The sequence below is a fragment of the Gossypium hirsutum genome, chromosome A02 (assembly GCF_007990345.1).
Source record: "Gossypium hirsutum isolate 1008001.06 chromosome A02, Gossypium_hirsutum_v2.1, whole genome shotgun sequence".
Classification (NCBI taxonomy): Eukaryota; Viridiplantae; Streptophyta; class Magnoliopsida; order Malvales; family Malvaceae; genus Gossypium; species Gossypium hirsutum.
In genome coordinates, this window is record NC_053425.1 from 60,975,315 (window position 1) to 60,983,470 (window position 8,156).

Genomic DNA, 8,156 nt, shown 5'->3' on the forward strand with positions numbered 1-8,156 from the left:
CGCTCACTTAGCAAATTTTCTGGAATTTTGCGATACATTCAAAATCAATGGTATTTCTGATGATGCCATTCATCTTCGGTTATTTCCTTTTTCATTAGGAATAAAGCTAAACAGTGGTTGAACTCGTTACCACGAGGGTCAATTACTACTTGGGATCAAATGACCAAAAAAATTTTACTAAAATACTTTCCGCGGCTAAAATGGCTAAATTACATAATGACATCTTTCCTTTTGTGCAGATGGATTTAGAAACACTTTACGATGCATGGGAGAGATACAAGGACTTACTGAGAAGGTGCCCTCACCATAGGTTACCGCTTTGAGAAGGTGCCCTCACCATAGGTTACCGCTTTGGCTGCAAGTACATACATTGCACAATGGTCTGAATCCCTCGACTTGGAAAATGGTTGACGTAGCTGCTGGTGAAACCATCAACAACAAAACACCTGAAGAGGCTTATGAATTCATTAAAGAAATGTCACTGAATAACTATCAGTGGCAAGTCATGAGGACTAAGCCAACAAAAACAGCCGGCGTTTATAACGTCAACTCAATTACTATGCTATCAAATCAGGTAGAACTTCTCAATAAAAAGATTGATGCTTTTCTTGGTTCTACGCAGGTACATCCAGTAATGAGGTGTGACTCAAGTGGCGGAGGTGTGCGTACAGAATATCAATCCTTCAACACTCCAACCGAAGAGGAACAAGTCAACTATACGGGTAATAATAACTTTAGATCTCAAAATAACCCATACAGTAATACTTATAATGCAGGTTGGAGGAACCACCCAAATTTCATCTGGGGTGGTCAAGGGAATCAAAAGCAACAAAATCCTCAAGGTTTTCAACAGCCACCTTATCAACAAGAGAAAAAACCAAGCCTTGAGGAGATGCTCTCAAAATTCATATCAGTGTTAGAAACATGCTTCCAAAATATCGAGACAACACTCAAGAATCAACAAGCATCAATCCAAGGGCTCGAAGCTCAGATAAGCCAACTTTCCAAACTAATATCGGAAAGATCACTAGGAAATTTACTTAGTAATACCAAATCAAGAGAGCTAGTCAAATTAGTTACACTAAGGAGTGGGAAAGTATTAGCGGAATCTGAAAAGGAGTTAGCACAAGAAGCCGTGGAAAGTGAAATGAGGGAAGAAGAACCCGAAAATAGTGACAAACCAGTGCAGAAGGAATATACACCACCAGTCCTATATCCAGTAAAATTAAAAAAAGATCGCATTGATGCACAATTCGGTAAGTTTCTTGAACTTTTTAAGCAATTACATATCAACTTACCTTTTGTTAAAGCTATCTCGTAGATGCCTACATATGCAAAATTTTTGAAGGAGCTTCTAACAAATAAAAAGAAGTTCGAGGGCTTATCTGCAGTAGAACTCAACGAGGAGTGCTCCGTCATACTCCAAAATAAGCTTCCGACCAAACTAAAAGATCTAGGAAGTTTTACTATCCCTTGCTTAATTGGTAATTTGAATATTGAAGAAGCACTAGTTGATTTAGGCACTAGTATTAATTTGATGCCATATAAAATGTTCAAACAACTTGGTCTTGGGGAACCTAAACCTACTAGGATGAGTATTCAATTAGCTGATAGATCTGTTAAATATCCTAGGGGTATTATAGTAGACGTGCTCGTAAAAGTAGACAAATTTATATTCCCTGTTTATTTTGTTGTGCTTGACATGGATAAAGATGTGGAAGTACCCTTAATTTTAGGGCGCCCATTCCTAGCCACTGCTAGAGCTGTGATTGACGTGGGTGACAGTAAATTGGTACTTAGAGTAGGTGATGAGGAGATGATATTTAAAATTTATGATGCTATGAGATTTTCTAGCGAACAGGATGATTCATGTTATTTCATTGACTCCAATGATCATATTACTCAAGACTCTTTTCAGGAAGTTGTACAAAAGGAGACGACAGAACCGTATCCAGCTCAAGGCGAGGAGGTAGGTGAGGAACCTAGTGACCCTCCATCAAGACAAGTAGAATATGAGGGTATTAAGATAAACGATGAACTTAAGCAAAAACCCTATATTGAGGAGCCTCCCAAACTGGAACTTAAACAATTACCAAGCCATTTAGAGTACGCATTCCTTGGAAATAATTCTACATTATCAGTTATTATTGCTTCTAATTTGTAACCCAAGGAGATAGTGGAATTAATCCAAGTATTAAAAGAACATAAGAAGGCCATAGCATGGAAAATTTATGACATTAAATGTGACAGTCTAAATTAGACCCTAGTTGGAATGTAGTTTCGGGGCCATAAGACCGAGTCCCAAGAATTTATTTAAAATTTAGTTGCATGTCCTCTATGTGTATTAGTGCATGTGTGAAAATTTGATGATTTAATTTAGACTTATGAATGTGAATTTCGTGTGATTGACTTAGTTGAGAACTTAAGAAAATATGATAGGGGAATGTGTAAGGACCAAATAATAACAAAGTGAGGGATCTTGGGTTTGCATGTCAAATTGCCAAAAAAACCCAAGTAGTGGCCGGCCATGCCATGATGCCCATCCCTTAGGTTGAATTTCAATGCAATTATTTATTAGTTAACAATTAAAATAAATAAAAGAAAGGAATTAAAAAGGAAAAGATGAACAAAATGAGGAGGGAAGAAGGAGTGATCATGTTTTCTTTCTTTTGCAATTGCCGTAACTAGAGGAAGAGGAAGAAGGAAGATTCGGCCAAGGTGGTCCTCTAGATTAAGGTATGTTCAAGGTTATTTTTGGAAGTATATACAACCTTTGGGTGATGAGTCTAAATTCTATCTATCTCATGGTTGGATTTGGGGTTGTTGGAGAGTTAGGATTCGGCTAAGGAGCTTAAAAATTTTAGTTGATACCTTGATGCTATTAGCATGCTAGTTATATGGATGTGTTAAGTTGCTTGTTATGTTAGCATGAAAGTTGAAATTGTTAAGCTATTTTGTTGGAGGTGTCGAATTTAGGACTAAGAAGAGAATGAGTATTCGGCTAACATAGTGGAAAGGTGGGTGTTGCCGATTGTTAGATTTAGACTATGGGAGTGGCTATAATGGGCATTAAGATGTGGAAATTAAGAAATGTAGTTATATGTGGATTTACATGATGTTACAAATAGATGTGAAAATATGCTAGATTAGGAAAATTCGATCAAGTGTTCATGAGATGAAATTAGGTGTTTAAATGATGTTATAGTTGACATTGTACATATATAAATACATTCGGCCATCTAATTGAGTATGAAGGTGGTGTTAAATCTAATTGTGATGCCCATTCGGAAGTATATATACATATATATATACATAAGTATGCCCATTCATGATGTTACCTTTAATTATGTGTATAATCGACTAAATGGGTAATTAGTGAGGATGGTTGCCGAATATACAAACATACATATGCATGTGTAATTGAATTATGAATGTTTAGCAAGATGGTTAAACTAGTTGATTTATTGATTAAGCTCAAGGAGTTAAAGGAGGAGAATCAAGCAAAGGCAAAGAAAAGATCATCGAGTAGCCGAGTTGGAACCGTCTTACCCAACACAAGGTAAGCCATTAAGCATATATTTGGTATTGATTTAAATGATCGTAATACCTATGCAATTGTGTTTAATGAGGTGAAATGTATAGAAATGTATATGTATGTAGAGATGAAATTGTCGAATGTAAAAAAAAAGAGGAAGTGAAGCGTATAGAGTGGCTGGTTTTCGGCACTAAGTGTGCGGGCAATAAGTGTTCACGGTTGAGAGATTGGCACTGAGTGTGCGAGCTTGAAATGCATGGCACTGAGTGTGCGAGCTTGAAATGCATGGCACTGAGTGTGCGAGCTTGAAATGCATGGCGCTAAGTGTGCGAGTTTAAAGTACATGGCACTAAGTGTGCGCGGTTGATTATTAAGAACTATGTGTGCGAACCCACTATATATTTTCTATAAATTATTTCCATTAAGGGTGCGACTTTACCGAGTCGATTTTGGACAGCGGAAAGGGTAAGTACCTTGAGTTCATCGCTAATAGGCGCTATGTTTATATTTGGAGTTGAGCTTGGTAAGTTTTGAACCTATGTGATGAGTATAATTGAAGTCAGATACATAAGGTTCATCGCGGAATAGGTGAAAGGTCGTTTAGTTGTATGATTGTAATGAAAATAAAATGATGTATGGAAATGCCTCAATTATTCTATTGAATAGTGTATGAAATGTCAATGTAGGACTTGGTATGAGATTGAACCATAAGGTCTAAGAAACTATGGCATAGTTCGGTATGGATGGAGTACTTAGCCTCATTTCGTTGTTTCCTCTTGTGAAAATTTTATTAATGGATGGTAGTGTAATGCTTATGACTTACTGAGTTATATACTCATTCGGTGTTTGCTTGTCACCTATTTTAGGTTTCTTGGACTTGACTTTTTGCGTACTCGGGACCGTCATCGAAGTCATCACACCGGCTAGCAACTTTTGGTACTTTCTTCTTAGTTGGTCTAGGAGAACATTTCGGCATGTATAGGCTATTATGTTTTGTTTGAAATTTGGTATGTAAACTTTTAGCCATGCGAAAATGGCATAAATGTTCGTTTGGATTTGGTTCTATGATGCTTGGTCACAAGTCTTGGTAATTCGGTTGTGGTTGAGTATTGGTTGAGGTCTACTCGATTATTACGCCATATGTCATGGCTAATTTATTTTCGGTGTTAAATTCATGATTTGGTAATAGTGTAGTGGGGAGATGCTCGGTGATGATTAGTCTTTGGCATGGCTAGTCATGGTCATAAATTGTGACATGTATGATGAATTATTAGTTAGATCAAGGAAAAATAACGAAATAGGCATAGTCTACTTTAGTAACAGATGCTGACAGTAGCAGTGTTGTGAGATTGAAAAATCACTAAAAATAGTAGAAATGGAATTAAATAATGAATAAATTAGGTAATAGAAGCTTGATGAGTCTATTTTCATATGGAAGAAACGAAATGACTATATGAACTTTATGTTAGGAGATAATTAAATTCTTGTGAAACAGTGCCAGAGCGATTTCTGGATCCCCTGTTATGACTTAGAAAATTCACCGTAAATTTTATCGAGATAATTAGAGGTCATGCCTTATATGTACAGATTCATTATCGAGTCTAGTTTCATTAGAGACAAACGGAATAGGCATTGAATCCCTTTACAGGGAGATATTTAAATCGTAAGGTACAGAGGTCAGTGTAATCGAACCTTGAAACAGGGGAAACTTTAACAAATAAAATGTACTAATTGGCCCAACCAAAAATTCTACAAAAATTCCACCATATAGATATATGAGTCTAGTTTCGGGGAAAATTTACGGAATTGGATTTAGAGTTTCAGAACTCAAAATATGATTTTAAAGCGACCATGATACAGTAGCCAGCTTGCCTGGAACAAAAAAAAATATAGGGGGAAATAAATGAAGTAAGCCGGTAACACCTCGTGTTCGATTTCCGGTAACGGCCATGAGTTCGGGGTGTTACATTAAAGGATTCAGTCCTTCTTTTTTCACCCACAAAATTTTGATGGAAGATGAGTACAAACCATGTGTGAAAACTCAAAGACGTCTGAACCCCAACATCAAGGAAGTTGTAAAAGCCGAGGTAATTAAACTTCTAGATGCTGGAATTATTTATCCTATTTCTGACAGTTCTTGGGTAAGTCCAGTGTAGGTTGTCCCCAAGAAAGAAGACATGATGGTTGTGACCAACGAGAAGAATGAATTAATCCCAACAAGAACAGTTACAGGGTGGAGAGTTTGCATAAACTAAAGGAAACTGAATGACGCCACAAGAAAAGATCACTTCCCCTTGCAATTCATTAACCAAATGTTAGAAATATTATCCAGACACATATATTACTGCTTCGTAGACGGACTCTCTCGTTACTTCCAAATCCCAATAGCTCTTGATGATCAAGAAAAGTCCACATTCACATGCCCATATGGTACGTTCTCTTATCGTAGAATGCCTTTTGGATAATGTAATGCTCCTGCCACTTTTCAGCGTTGTATGATAACCATATTTGACGAACTTGTGGATGATATCATGGAAGTCTTCATGGATGATTTTCGGTATTCGGTAACTCTTTCTATCTCTACCTTAAAAATTTAAAACAAGTTCTAATAGGATGTGAGGAAACAAACCTTGTACTTAACTGGGAGAAATGCCACATCATGGTTCAAGAAGGTATTGTATTAGGGCATAAAATTTCTAGTAAAGGGATTGATGTGGATAAATCTAAAATAGAAACAATCAAAAAATTACCACCCCCTACTTCAGTTAAAGCTATTAGAAGCTTTTTAGGACATGCTGGTTTTTATAGAAGATTTATTAAGGGTTTTTCTAAAATAGCTAAGCCTTTGACTAAATTACTAGAAAAAGATATACCTTTTAACTTTGATAAGGAATGTTTAGAAGCATTTAATACTTTAAAGGATAAATTAATTAATGCTCCAATCATAATTGCACCTAATTGGAACTTGCCATTTGAACTAATGTGTGATGCAAATAATTTTACAGTAGGTGCAGTATTGGGACAACGAAGAGATAAGCATTTTCAACCTATCTACGGCTGCACAAGAAAACTATGCTACTACGGAAAAAGTGTTGTTAGCTATGGTTTTTGCATTTGATAAATTTCGATCATATGTCATATTGTCTAAAGTTATTGTTTACACTGACCATTCCGCCCTTCGGTACCTTTTAACTAAAATCGATGCAATACCTCGACTCATTCGATGGATTCTCCTATTGTAGGAATTCGACTTGGAAATTTAGGACAAGAAAGGAGCTAAAAATCTGGCGGCTGATCATCTGTCTAGGCTCGGAAACCTAATACCAGAGAACTAGATGACATAGAAATAAATGATTCGTTCCCTGAAAAACAATTTTTCGCTATATCTAACTCCGAGGTACCTTAGTTTGCAAACATCGCGAATTTTTTAGCTGCTAACATTATCCCAAAAGGGTTAACACACCAGCAAAAGAAGCGATTCTTTAATGATGTGAAAAACTACTTTTGGGATGATCCATTTTTGTTTCGCAGATGTGCAGATCAAGTCATTAGAAGATGCGCTACAGGATCAGAAATATCAAAAATATTGGAACACTGCCATTTAGGGCCAACCGGAGGACACTATAGTGGAACTAAGACCGCACACAAAATACTTAAATCAGGTTTATTGGCCTTCGTTATTCAAAGACACTATCAGGTATGTTACTTTATGTGACAAATGCCAATGGACAGGTAACATATCTAAACGTGATGAAATGCCTCAAAACTATATGCTTTCTTGTGAAATATTTGACATTTAGGGTATCAATTTCATGGGCCCATTCCCCAGTTCATTGGAAATAAATACATCTTAGTAGCAGTTGACTACAAGTCCAAATGGGTAGAAGCTCAAGCTCTACCTTCTAATGATGCTAGAGTGGTAGTACGTTTCCTTAAAAAACTCTTTTCGAGATTCGGAACACATAGATCAATTATCAGTAATAGGGGCACTCATTTTTGTAATACCCAATTTGAAAAAAACCCTTAAGAAATACGGAGTTCATCATAGAACAACCACCCCATACCATCCTTAAACTAATGGACAAGTTGAAGTAGCAAACCGAGAACTCAAACGGATCCTTGAAAAAATAGTAGAATCAAACAGAAAAGACTGGGCAAAAACAGTAGATGAAGCCTTATGGGCTTACAGGACTGCTTTTAAGACTCCTATAAGGACATCACCTTACAGACTTGTTTATGGAAAAAGTTGTCATCTACCATTCAAACTAGAGCATAAAGATTTTTGGGCTATTAAATTTCTAAACCTTGATCCCAAACTTGTAGGAAAAAAATAGGTTGATACAGCTAAACGAGCTAAATGAATGGCGAGCCAATGCATACGAAAATTCACGCCTATACAAGAAAGCAACAAAGCAACGCCATGACGTTCTTTTAAAGCAACAGAAATAATTTGAAGTTGGAGATCTCATCTTACTATACAACTCAAGACTAAAATTGTTTCCCGGGAAACTAAAATCATGATGGCCAGGACCCTTCGTAATTCAATTTGTTCATCCATATGGCACAATAGAGGTAAGTCACCCATCATACGGTACTTTCAAAAAAATGGACACCATCTCAA

General features: G+C 36.6%; 1 non-coding gene across 1 annotated transcript; it reads right to left on the reverse strand.

Annotated features, from left to right (window-relative positions):
• Positions 1 to 206: 206 nt before the first annotated feature.
• LOC121217553 (small nucleolar RNA R71) lies at positions 207 to 313 on the reverse strand. Its single transcript, XR_005913663.1, has one exon. It is a non-coding gene; the product is annotated as a small nucleolar RNA R71 (small nucleolar RNA).
• Positions 314 to 8,156: the final 7,843 nt, after the last annotated feature.